General features: G+C 39.0%; 1 long non-coding RNA gene across 1 annotated transcript; it reads left to right on the plus strand.

The window, feature by feature from the left end:
- Positions 1-709: 709 nt before the first annotated feature.
- Positions 710-2,811, plus strand: LOC140934971 (uncharacterized). The gene is made up of 4 exons (XR_012165146.1): positions 710-825; positions 1,253-1,308; positions 1,890-1,953; positions 2,466-2,811. It is a non-coding gene; the product is annotated as an uncharacterized lncRNA (long non-coding RNA).
- Positions 2,812-13,104: the final 10,293 nt, after the last annotated feature.

A 13,104-nucleotide genomic window follows, 5' to 3' on the forward strand; every position in this document is an offset into this window, starting at 1 on the left:
CGCAAGACAGGTAACAATGCCGTCAAAATATCGCAGGCGCTCCACGACATCGCACGGCTGGAACGTTTCACAGATCTAAACCTATTATGTTATGTTTAAATATGCGTTCAATGTCATTCAAAACTGGGAAACGGATGCTTTACAATTTTATTCGAAGGTACTTATTTTTTGTCAGCAGTTATGGTAGAAGGAGATGAAAGTAGCCGGCTAAGAATGGCTATCTAGCCGGCGGTTTTGGCCGGCTACCGGCCCTTATTGACACCCCTGCCTGCTGTGGACGTCGAGTGTCGAACTTCTCTTGTGCTATTAAAATACATTGCTTGTAAGTTAGGACAACCCTTTCACTAATGAGTATTAGATTCGGCGGATGCGAGGCCAAGCCATTCAAAAATACTCTGGCCTGTGTAAAAGACCAAAGTGCTAAAAATACAGAGCTCGGCAAATGCCTGCCACTGTGTGCGAACAAGTCACTGAATGCCTTTAGTGGTAGGTTTTTAATCCTGACAGGTTGATAAAGTTAAGCGCAAGATTTTTTAGCCAATCAAATAAATTAGAAGGTTTTGTCGTTAACCAACCTCGTTCCCAGGGTTCTCTCCTACCAGTCCCTACGGAGCGAGAGACGGGTAGGAGAGACTCCCCCCCACCTACCGGTTCTATTACTTACCATCCCCTCCCATCTCTCTCAGGTGATAGAAATCTCAGGCGTTAGTGAGCATCTGCTGACCGAGTGTGAGTCCAGTGATAAGTTCGCTCAGTGTCCGCGCTGCAAGGAAGCGATTCCTAAAGAAGACCTTGATGAACACTTTGCTGAGAAAAGCTGTCAGGGTAACTATGTATTCTCTTTAGGAGTGTCAGTACTGTCAGTGTGATATCTTTTGGCAGCTGCGATCATGCCCTCTCCCTATATTTGTAACGCTCAAGAGGGCATCTCGCAAATGATAATAATGATAATGACAATAAGTGTCCGACCGCTGGCCGAAGATCCCGATTTACTTCGTAGCTTAGTAAGAAGAGCGCCAGCCGTTAGAGTGAAAAGTCAGTTTGTTTTCTTTGCCCTACGGTCAGGAGGAGTTAATTCTGTTGCGCGCAAAAAGGACGTCTGCGCAGGGCACTAACAATCTTTCGAACAGCCCTGATTTTGTTACTTGATCCTGCACACAGCTGCGCCAATATTTTCGCGAACACTGAGTTAGTTGGTTCTCTGAACAGACTAAAACTGACTCTATTATACATTTGTCTGTGTTTTTTAAAGCATCCAAGGGTCCACGCTGCGTCTTGTGTAACAAAGTTCTTGGTAATGGAGATGAGGTATGTGGTCCTTGTTTGTCAGGAAAAAAATAGTTAAGCAACGAGGACGGAAACGGCAACGAGAACGGCAAAAAAGCAATAGGTTTTGATTGGCAAAACAACAACTTCGCACGTGCATCACGCTTTTTTGTACATTTCTTTGCCGTCTCTGCACGAATACGACGTGGCACTTCTTAAATTCACGTTTTATGGAGGACGTTAACACAAGACAACGTACGATTTTCTTTTTTCTTTTTGTGAACTTAGATGCAGTTCTTTAAAATTCAACTCCTGAAAAAAATCGCCAGCATTTGACAAATGAAAAGTGTTAGAATACGAGCGATGAAGTCGTTGTTGCTTACGCTCCCTAACATCTGTCGTCTGTTACGTGCCTCCGGGAAATCTTTCATTCAATATTTGACATACTTCTATTCCAGACCGTTTCACGGAATTACCTAAAACGTTACGCGCACACACAGTCATTTTAGTTTTTTCACTTATAAAATATTACACCCTACGTTCTGCGATGTTTTCTTGCTATCAGCGTCGTCGTTTCCATGCTTTTCCCTCTTTTCTTCTGAAACTATGTTTTATTACATTAGGTGTGGAGTAAGCATTTAAAGGAAGAGTGTGCTCCAAATAAGGCGAGACTTCAACAGCAGTCAGGTAAAATTCTACAGTTGCCTTTTCCTGAGCTCCTTGTGGGTTTCTGTCGCAAATTTTGCGAGGCCTTGCTTAACCCTTTAAGCCCTAAGAGTGATCAGTGTCAAATTTCTCCTTCTAATATCAATGCTTTGTAGAACATAGTGGTCATGAGAATTACAGACATGATCACACAAGATGAATTTGCTTGATATTTTATTAACTTCTCCCCACTACTTCTGTAGGAAATAAATAGGGGCAAAAAATGAGAACTCAAATTATGATGAGTGAACTGAGCATATCCTATTGACTAAGGCAATCAAAAGTAGAAAGGAAACAGTTAAAGACATTATACTCTGGCGAGAACCATGCACTGCTATTTTCGACCTAGCGATGCTGATTATCATCCCATCGCTTGTGGAGTGTTGTGTTTATTCATAAAGATTTTCTACTAAGGTTTGGGTATGTCGTGTAAAATTGAACCCTATTCTTGTGTAGTAGTATCCAATCCTTACACGTTCTTGCTTTACTTTCAGCCGCCAGCAAAGCTCCAAGCCAAGCGAGTCTTCGGAGTACCCGTGGCAGAGGAGGCAAGACCACGCCCCTTGGAAGGGGTGCAGGAAAAGGGAGAGGTCGGAGGGGTGGGGCAATGCCGAGGTGATGACACGCTTCCTACAGAATGGATTCAGTGTTTGTTTTACAGCCAAAGAACCTGCTGGAAAATTTATATTCCCTATCCTTGAGAGGCTTAGACTTCAAGTCGATTCAAACGGATTTAAGTATCTCGTCATGCCTAAGGACAACGTAATCTTAAGGTGTGACGTCGTTTAAATGAGAGACGTTGGGGCTACTACGCTTTTTTGTAATTTATAAAAAAAACAATAGCAGCAACAGGTGTGTCCTAAAATCTTATTCATTTAAACGAAACGAGTGATTTCGTATTTTCTGGAAGGCTGATATACAACAAAGTAATACAATCTACATCGGACTGTGAGGTGTCCAAGTTTATATCTTAAAGACAAGTCTCTGAATTGAAATGTACATTTATTTTTGTACCCTCAAATCAAGAAGTTTATTGTGTATCAAGTTATTTGCCATAAGGTATAAATCACTAATAGTTTTCAACATTTTGTTTATCTGCACTCTGTAACCGCCACCCGTTCCTCAAGAAAGCATACACGGATGTATTAGTCTGGTCTCGGCGCTTCCACATTCGCTTCCAGTTTTGAAGTAGCCTGCGAAGACAGCCGTCTCCTTCCAAGCAACGAGGAGCGAGGAAAGACGGCTGCATTCACAGGCTACTCTCAATGCAAAGGGGTCGTAGAAGGTGCGTGTTATATCTTTTAGGGATTTCAGTGCGGTGCCATTTTAGCGGTAGGCTTTGTATTGTTCACAGTTATTGTGCGGTTGTATATTGTGGTGTAAATAATGTCGATCAATGTTGACTTTCGCAGGTTAACATAGGGAAAGCACAAGTTACGATTCCTTTACCTAGGTTACCAGCTGTAACTATGGGGACGTTCCACCCTGGATCCTTAATACTTCTATGGATTGAATTCTAGACAACAGTAGTGACCGTTTTTCGTGCGGTTTGTTAAGAAACAAGTTAAAGGGGCTCTGTAACGGCTGTCTAGTTCATTCATTGTTAGAGAGCTTTAGATTCTAAGACGAGGACGACAACGAAAACGACGTTTTCGCGAACCAACGTCATTTTGGCGGGAAAATGTGATAGCGGCTATCGTCATTTTACTACTAGTTTTAGCGATGATGTCGTATAGGGAAGACAAGTTACAAATGTTAGGAATTTTCTCATTTAGCGAACGGAAGAGGGCTTTACCTCCTTCAACGGAAATAAGCGTACTAGCTTTTGTGGGAAAAAAAAGACCAATGCTTTCCGGTTGTCTATTTTTCCTCATTTTCCCGCCAAGGAAAACCCTAATATGAGGAAGTCATTGTTCGATTGGCCAATCGTGTTGCAGTATGACGTCAAATCGAAGTACCGATTGTTTTCTAGAAAGTTCTCGGGCGTGAAGGCTTTTCACCCGAGCGTTCGACTAACCAACCAAAAGCCACGCGCGTTTGTATCCGTTCTATAAACCAATCAACTCGCTCTATTTCCGTTCGTTTGTTGTTTCTGTTTTGTTCGCGCGTTTTCATTTCATGGTCATACGAAAATCGCTCTATCAAAGAGGTAAAAAACAAACAAACCAAATAGAATACTCATCGCCCACTTATTTCTGCCTAACAAGTTGCCTGAAAATAAAGTGGTTTTTATCTATGGTTAAATGTCAAAATAGGCTTGAACTGTTGGAAAAAACGTTTTAGAAAACTTAGGATCCTTTGGAAGTATTTTGTGTCACTGAGTAAAACCTGGAAGTGATAGTAAAAATAAAAATTGTTTCATACAATGTCGTCTGTGTTGTCTCCTTTCACGCCGGTTTTCTCGCGTGCTCCCCTACTGAGTGGTCACAGACCGCTTTGCGGTCGCCCAGTCTGTCCAAACTTGCAACGTTAGCATTACACCTTCAACACCCTGCCAGTTGAGCCTTTCTTTCCCTTGTCGATGTTGGCATACTCGAGAAAGATTTTTCATTAATCGAGTAAGATCTTAGTTGAGTTTGTGCTGCTTTTTGCTGGGATAAATAGACCCGGTTCAGACGCCGCTCCACTCATGTGCCTAACTGATGAATTAAGTACGGCGAAAGAGCGGTGTCTGAATCAATTTGGTATGGCAGTTTTAGTTTGGTGCGGCAAAAGCGGTAAGTTCAACAGAATCTGTCGAACTTTTCTTGGCTTCGACACACGGTGCGCCATCTGAATCAGGTGTCGCGCCAGTGTCGCTCCAAAGTCGGACTTATTAGTCTCGCTTGCGTAACTTGTTAGTCTCGCCTCTCTGCAAGCCGTTTTTCTTCGTACTTAGGACACAAAAGGGCGTTAGGGTCTCAGGCGTTTCTAGTGTGGACCGTGGAAACGGGGAATAAGAATTGTTGCGTGACCGAAACCGCGCATATTTTGCCAAGAAAGCTTAGGAAAGATTAATAAATGCGATTTAGAGCTTTTCCAGAACGGGTTGGTCAACGAATTCTATCGCTTGAAAGAATTGATAACTTTGGAAGAAGTGAACTCTTCAGTGGTCGAAAAAAAAAAACATTAATCGGCAAAGGCTAACTGGTCGGGTGTTGGACGCGCACCCGCACCCGCACCCGCACCCGCACCCATTTGATAAGTCTGCCCTATTCTCGTCTGTTGGCCATAACAAATGGAAGATCCTACCTCGTATGACCGGTATCACTCTAGCTGGTTAATTAATAAATGTTGTTGACGGGCGCCCCCTTGAGCGTCTGCCGTTTTTTATTGCCCAAAGAAGTAGCAGGGAAAGAACAGTTTCATTCTTGATTCTCCAAAAGAGGCCACTAAATTGCATACGTCGCATCTGGAAACTTGTTGAAACTGGAGGGAGGTCCCCATTCTTTCCTGGATATATGATCTCTCTGGCTCACGTCGCCGCTTGTAACGGGGAATCCAAAACAGAATTGGATTCCGGATTTCAAACTGTGGATTCTGGATTCCAAGTCCTGGATTCCTTGCCAGTGGAACGTCAGCGGGATTCCAGAATCTTCTGAGCTGAATCCCGGATTTTAAACCTCAGGATTCCGGATTCCACAACAAAGAAATTTCTCAGATTCCAGATTCCAAAAGCAAAAGTTTCACAGGGTTAAAAAGTAGTTCAATTTACAGTTTGTGGGGTCAGGTAATTTACAAGTCCTTCTTGTTGAAGGTGTCATCACTCACTGTCACCTAGATGGTCTTTACATTTTAGGGTGTTGAAAAGACTTTGCAAAGTATGTCATGTTTCCTAAAATGTTTCACTGTTTATCTTCTTAGCTTGGTAAACAAACTACCGGTACAGCCCGACATTTCACGGGCTTTGGTCGTCAATGCCGGCACCTGCGCTTTCGAAGAATCCACCTTCAATTATTATTCAACCCGTCACTTTCACGAACTATGAAATCCCTAATTGTCTGGTCATTTCATAAGTGATATTTCACCCCTGATATATTTTTCTGGTAATAAAAACAGGTGCCCTTTTGTTAATGAACGTCAATAAAAACGTACCATTTACAAAAATGGGGGCATAATCACCTGTTAGCCCTCCTAATCTTTTCTAGTGAATAATGCCGTATTTAACTTAATTTCCTGCAATTTGATTTGCACACCTTGGTGATTTGACGTTATATTGTATTTTAAAGCTACTCAATATGTCTAATACGACTGTTTTTTGTTGTTTTTTTTTTTCTATCTGGAGTTATGCTTCTAATTGTCTGGTCATTTCATAAGTGATATTTCACCCCTGATGTATTTTTCTGGTTATAAAAACAGGTGCCCTTTTGTTAATGAACGTCAATAAAAACGTACCACTTTGCCTGCATTGACAATGACAGAGATGAACAGAGTCATTTGAACATCTTCGAATTCACCGACTTCAAAGTAATATCGTGAAGTATTTAAAAAGGGTAAGTTTTAACTGCGCGGGAGTGTTATACATAATTTCGAAACGCTTTTCTCTAGCATGAACTAAAAGGGGTGTCAGTGATGAAATTTTTAGTAATAGTTATTTTAGAGTTGTTTATACCACTTCCAAGTTTTGTCAATCAAAGTAATCAACTTGAACTTAAGCTCATGATTCTTTAAGCTTTTAGTGTAGTCTGGGTAGTTAATCAACAGAATCTAACATGTTATACGTTTCTACGGAACAATTTCTACCTATCGGTTTACTACGTGGCAAATGTTATTGTAAAAATAAGAAACCATAAAATGTAATTTTAAAGTTGGAAACTCGAACTTGACTTTGTTAGATCGAGACAACTTTGGTTACAACCGGAGTTTTGATTAGAGGAAATTGCTTCCATTTGTCATATGCATTAGTAAAAGGCACATGCACCTATGAACAGATTAAGGTTAAAAGAGAAGAGAAGTGTGACGTCACGTTACCATGGTAGCAAAATTTAAGGGGCTTAAGTAACGACAACGGTAACTACGAAAATAACAAAAAGGAAAACAACGACTTTTTGCACGTGCATCACGCTTTTTTTTTCACATTTCTTAGCCGTCACTTCACCGCTACGACGTGCGTGAAACTTCCTAATTTTACGCGCCCGCTTTATGGAGTAGGTGAAAACAACACAGATATTTTCTTTTTCTTTTTCTAAACTTAGATACGGCTCTTTCGGATTCAACCCCTGGAAATTTCGCGAACATTTGACAAATTAAATGAAATTGAATAAGATTGATGAAGCATAAAACAGTGCGAATTCACTTTTTAAGAGACAGTTTTTCGGTTTGTTGTCATTCAGAAATTTTGCTACCATGCCGCAACATGACGTTGTCTCATAGGCGAGCTTAAATCGCCCTTGAGTAAGGTCAGCTGGCGGGCATTGAAGTAACTTCTTTACCATTTACTATTTGCAGAAAAAACGCAGCTTCGGCCGGGGCCTGTTTAAAACATGCACCATACTCGATACTAGAAAAAGTAGCAAAACCCATTGCCCCTACGTATCGACGTTCTAAATTAAGGTTGATAGGCCTACCCAGACTACAATGCGGGTTGTCTGCCCTTTATGTTTTTGAAACTGGTATATCAATTAGACGATCTTAAAAGACGGCTGAGAAACCTTCCATTTTTGTTTATATGTGGATACACGGTTTTGCTCTAATAGAGTAGAGTCCCACAATTAACTTAACTAACCTCGTACCAACGCAGATAGTGCCACGTCTTATTTCCGTGTTCCTCACCATACTTTCGGCAGTTCGGCCTCACTCTTCTTTCATTCCACGGTTAGGGCATAACTGATTCTTTATACCTCACCCCTAAGGACCAACAGGAGCAGTATTGATTAAACAGTCAAAAATGGTTATGATATATTTTTCCAATGTTGTTGTCTTCAGGAATCGGCAATGTTAACGCACTCGGCATTAGTTATTTTTGGCCTGCTGCCACTTTGTCTTGCATTCACTAATACTGGTAAGGTGAAAGTTTATGTAGTTATCATTTATTATTATAAGTATTAATCTTGTTATCATTATTATTATTATTATTATTATTAAAGTTCTATTATAGTTGTAAGGGCCAAAGTTCCTGCCTAAAAGAATAATAGGGAGGAAAAGACGAAAAAGTTAATGAAAGAAAGCAGAAATGAAGGAAGGGAAAAGAGACGAAAAAAAAGAAAAAGGGAGAAAATGAGTGCCGGAATCAATTTTACTTCAGGTTACTCCAGACAGCATCACAGTGCATGGTCAAAGACAAGCTGAATATGTAGTAGTAGTAGTAGTAGTAGTAGTAGTAGTAGTAGTAGTAGTAGTAGTAGTAGTAGTAGTAGTAGTAGTAGTAGTAGTAGTAGTAGTAGTAGTAGTAGTAGTAGTAGTAGTAGTAGTAGTAGTAGTAGTAGTAGTAGTAGTAGTAGTAGTAGTAGTAGTAGTAGTAGTAGTAGTAGTAGTAGTAGTAGTAGTAGTAGTAGTAGTAGTAGTAGTAGTAGTAGTAGTAGTAGTAGTAGTAGTAGTAGTAGTAGTAGTAGTAGTAGTAGTAGTAGTAGTAGTAGTAGTAGTAGTAGTAGTAGTAGTAGTAGTAGTAGTAGTAGTAGTAGTAGTAGTAGTAGTAGTAGTAGTAGTAGTAGTAGTAGTAGTAGTAGTAGTAGTAGTAGTAGTAGTAGTAGTAGTAGTAGTAGTAGTAGTAGTAGTAGTAGTAGTAGTAGTAGTAGTAGTAGTAGTAGTAGTAGTAGTAGTAGTAGTAGTAGTAGTAGTAGTAGTAGTAGTAGTAGTAGTAGTAGTAGTAGTAGTAGTAGTAGTAGTAGTAGTAGTAGTAGTAGTAGTAGTAGTAGTAGTAGTAGTAGTAGTAGTAGTAGTAGTAGTAGTAGTAGTAGTAGTAGTAGTAGTAGTAGTAGTAGTAGTAGTAGTAGTAGTAGTAGTAGTAGTAGTAGTAGTAGTAGTAGTAGTAGTAGTAGTAGTAGTAGTAGTAGTAGTAGTAGTAGTAGTAGTAGTAGTAGTAGTAGTAGTAGTAGTAGTAGTAGTAGTAGTAGTAGTAGTAGTAGTAGTAGTAGTAGTAGTAGTAGTAGTAGTAGTAGTAGTAGTAGTAGTAGTAGTAGTAGTAGTAGTAGTAGTAGTAGTAGTAGTAGTAGTAGTAGTAGTAGTAGTAGTAGTAGTAGTAGTAGTAGTAGTAGTAGTAGTAGTAGTAGTAGTAGTAGTAGTAGTAGTAGTAGTAGTAGTAGTAGTAGTAGTAGTAGTAGTAGTAGTAGTAGTAGTAGTAGTAGTAGTAGTAGTAGTAGTAGTAGTAGTAGTAGTAGTAGTAGTAGTAGTAGTAGTAGTAGTAGTAGTAGTAGTAGTAGTAGTAGTAGTAGTAGTAGTAGTAGTAGTAGTAGTAGTAGTAGTAGTAGTAGTAGTAGTAGTAGTAGTAGTAGTAGTAGTAGTAGTAGTAGTAGTAGTAGTAGTAGTAGTAGTAGTAGTAGTAGTAGTAGTAGTAGTAGTAGTAGTAGTAGTAGTAGTAGTAGTAGTAGTAGTAGTAGTAGTAGTAGTAGTAGTAGTAGTAGTAGTAGTAGTAGTAGTAGTAGTAGTAGTAGTAGTAGTAGTAGTAGTAGTAGTAGTAGTAGTAGTAGTAGTAGTAGTAGTAGTAGTAGTAGTAGTAGTAGTAGTAGTAGTAGTAGTAGTAGTAGTAGTAGTAGTAGTAGTAGTAGTAGTAGTAGTAGTAGTAGTAGTAGTAGTAGTAGTAGTAGTAGTAGTAGTAGTAGTAGTAGTAGTAGTAGTAGTAGTAGTAGTAGTAGTAGTAGTAGTAGTAGTAGTAGTAGTAGTAGTAGTAGTAGTAGTAGTAGTAGTAGTAGTAGTAGTAGTAGTAGTAGTAGTAGTAGTAGTAGTAGTAGTAGTAGTAGTAGTAGTAGTAGTAGTAGTAGTAGTAGTAGTAGTAGTAGTAGTAGTAGTAGTAGTAGTAGTAGTAGTAGTAGTAGTAGTAGTAGTAGTAGTAGTAGTAGTAGTAGTAGTAGTAGTAGTAGTAGTAGTAGTAGTAGTAGTAGTAGTAGTAGTAGTAGTAGTAGTAGTAGTAGTAGTAGTAGTAGTAGTAGTAGTAGTAGTAGTAGTAGTAGTAGTAGTAGTAGTAGTAGTAGTAGTAGTAGTAGTAGTAGTAGTAGTAGTAGTAGTAGTAGTAGTAGTAGTAGTAGTAGTAGTAGTAGTAGTAGTAGTAGTAGTAGTAGTAGTAGTAGTAGTAGTAGTAGTAGTAGTAGTAGTAGTAGTAGTAGTAGTAGTAGTAGTAGTAGTAGTAGTAGTAGTAGTAGTAGTAGTAGTAGTAGTAGTAGTAGTAGTAGTAGTAGTAGTAGTAGTAGTAGTAGTAGTAGTAGTAGTAGTAGTAGTAGTAGTAGTAGTAGTAGTAGTAGTAGTAGTAGTAGTAGTAGTAGTAGTAGTAGTAGTAGTAGTAGTAGTAGTAGTAGTAGTAGTAGTAGTAGTAGTAGTAGTAGTAGTAGTAGTAGTAGTAGTAGTAGTAGTAGTAGTAGTAGTAGTAGTAGTAGTAGTAGTAGTAGTAGTAGTAGTAGTAGTAGTAGTAGTAGTAGTAGTAGTAGTAGTAGTAGTAGTAGTAGTAGTAGTAGTAGTAGTAGTAGTAGTAGTAGTAGTAGTAGTAGTAGTAGTAGTAGTAGTAGTAGTAGTAGTAGTAGTAGTAGTAGTAGTAGTAGTAGTAGTAGTAGTAGTAGTAGTAGTAGTAGTAGTAGTAGTAGTAGTAGTAGTAGTAGTAGTAGTAGTAGTAGTAGTAGTAGTAGTAGTAGTAGTAGTAGTAGTAGTAGTAGTAGTAGTAGTAGTAGTAGTAGTAGTAGTAGTAGTAGTAGTAGTAGTAGTAGTAGTAGTAGTAGTAGTAGTAGTAGTAGTAGTAGTAGTAGTAGTAGTAGTAGTAGTAGTAGTAGTAGTAGTAGTAGTAGTAGTAGTAGTAGTAGTAGTGGTAGTGGTAGTGGTAGTGGTAGTGGTAGTGGTAGTGGTAGTGGTAGTGGTAGTGGTAGTGGTAGTGGTAGTGGTAGTGGTAGTGGTAGTGGTAGTGGTAGTGGTAGTGGTAGTGGTAGTGGTAGTGGTAGTGGTAGTGGTAAACGGCTTGGAAACTAAAATTTCGAGGACGTTTTTGGACTTTTTACATTTAGGGCATGAATTTTTCGTCATTTCAGGCCATGGAACCCAAAAATGAGCCTAGCTAGCTGTAAAAAGGGGCAATACGGAGGCAATACGTCCTAGCCGGCATGATCACATGCTGTTTACGGAAAATTCCCTCATTTATGTCAGGAAATTCTGTATTTTAAAGCCTCCCCTAGGGCATGACTCAGCAATTGAGGACATTTCTGCTACGTTTTCAATGTTGGTTAGCATGCAAAGATTTTTCCCATGTCTATCGTCAATGATTTGCTCACTGGTAATAGAGGGGGTGGCCCCAGAGTGGTTTTGCATTGAAATTGGCATGCAACAGAATTTCGCATGCCCTGTAAGCATAATTTGAGGTTCCGTGACCTTCTCACCCAGGCCGCGAGAAGCCTAGGTTCTACTAATAAGTAATTCATACCCAGCAAAATCTCCGGCATGCCGGGCATGCCAAATTTCCTGGCATGCCCGGCATGCCAAATTCTCTGGCTTGCCGGGCGTGCCATAATCTGGGTCATGCCGGGCATGCCAAAATCGGTCTCTGGCATGCTCTCAACGCACAGGTCATAATTCCTTGAATCTACAGATATTTTAAGCCTGGCTAAAAAAAAAAAAACTAAACAGATTACAGTGCTTATCGTTTGATGTACGGTTTATAGGTCATTTACACGATGACGTCATTGCTATTCCTCTCATTTTTACAGATTTGGTTGTCCCAGCGAAGTTTAAATAACAAAAGCTCTAATTTTCACAAGAAATTAAAACCCTGAGGGATTCTGCCGTAGTAATAAAACAGCGTCATCGTGGAGATGACCTGTTGGGGGATTGTAAAAACGGCCTCACCCCTTTTAATGAGTATTTAATAGGATTCCCATTTCACATTGCGAATAAAATGGAATTGACTGAAATCATTAAAAGTAGAGACAGAGACTATTTTCATTGCATACTAAAATGCATCTATGTTCCATGAAAGCTTTTAAAAATACAAGGTTATAGAATATTTTTCAACGTTCATTACATTACAAACTGAGCTAAGCTCCAAAATCACTGTCCATTATTCAGTAAATTATGATGTTCGACAATGCAATGTGCTTGAATATAACGTTGCAATTACAAATCTCTTTAACGCAATTTTCCCTACGTTAGAAAAGCTGTTTTTGTCTTGTTTCATATTTTGATAAGGAGTCTGAGTTCCTCTTTCTTGTTTTGTAGGCTTGCCAGGGATTATTGTTTATGTGTCATTACCAGAGTCTGTGTTCTTTGTTTTTAACTCAAAATAAGTCAGTAATAACTGACAGTATCAAAGAATTGCTCTCTAGAAAAGTAATTATCTCCTCGTCATGTCTGGAAGTTACCTGTAACAAAAAAGAAATGGAATGTTAACACATGCAAGGGCAATATGAAAAAATGAAATAGAACGTGTAGAGCTCAGCTTCTCTTAAGATATTTTCATACTGGCTTGTTGAGTCTGTTAAAGGTCGCAACTAATTGTCTGAGGCTAATTTCACAAGGTGTGCAATTGAGACAAATGCATGGTAAATAAAATGAAAGAAACGTGGTTTCACATTAGCCAATTTACATTGCGTTGTTCGATGATGTTTACACGCTCTTCTACTGCGAAATAAACCTTTGCATTTGGGTTTGCAAGTCAAGATTATCCCGAGTTTGACTGACACTCGAACAACAGTTTCATTTTTAAGCAGGTAAGGTTATACCCATATAAAGCAGGAATATGTAAAGGAAACTCATCGAAAACTTTTTCGCATCTTTGTGGCGATATTCTCTCACGGCCCGTCAACTGATTACTGGGGGTTGTGAAGAAAAAATACATTAGGACCAGAGGTTAAAGCCTGTCCTGTTACATCATTTTGCATGTTACCTATAGAGTTCTAATAAATAGGTCATAAAATAGGATTTAACGAGAGCGAATTTGTTTCTCACTCAGTGTATAAAAAAAGTGAAGCTATTAAATGAGAAATTTATAAAGTATCAAAATTATTAAATTAAAAGCTCAAATAATTA

This window comes from Porites lutea, chromosome 1, assembly GCF_958299795.1.
Source record: "Porites lutea chromosome 1, jaPorLute2.1, whole genome shotgun sequence".
Lineage (NCBI taxonomy): Eukaryota > Metazoa > Cnidaria > Anthozoa > Scleractinia > Poritidae > Porites > Porites lutea.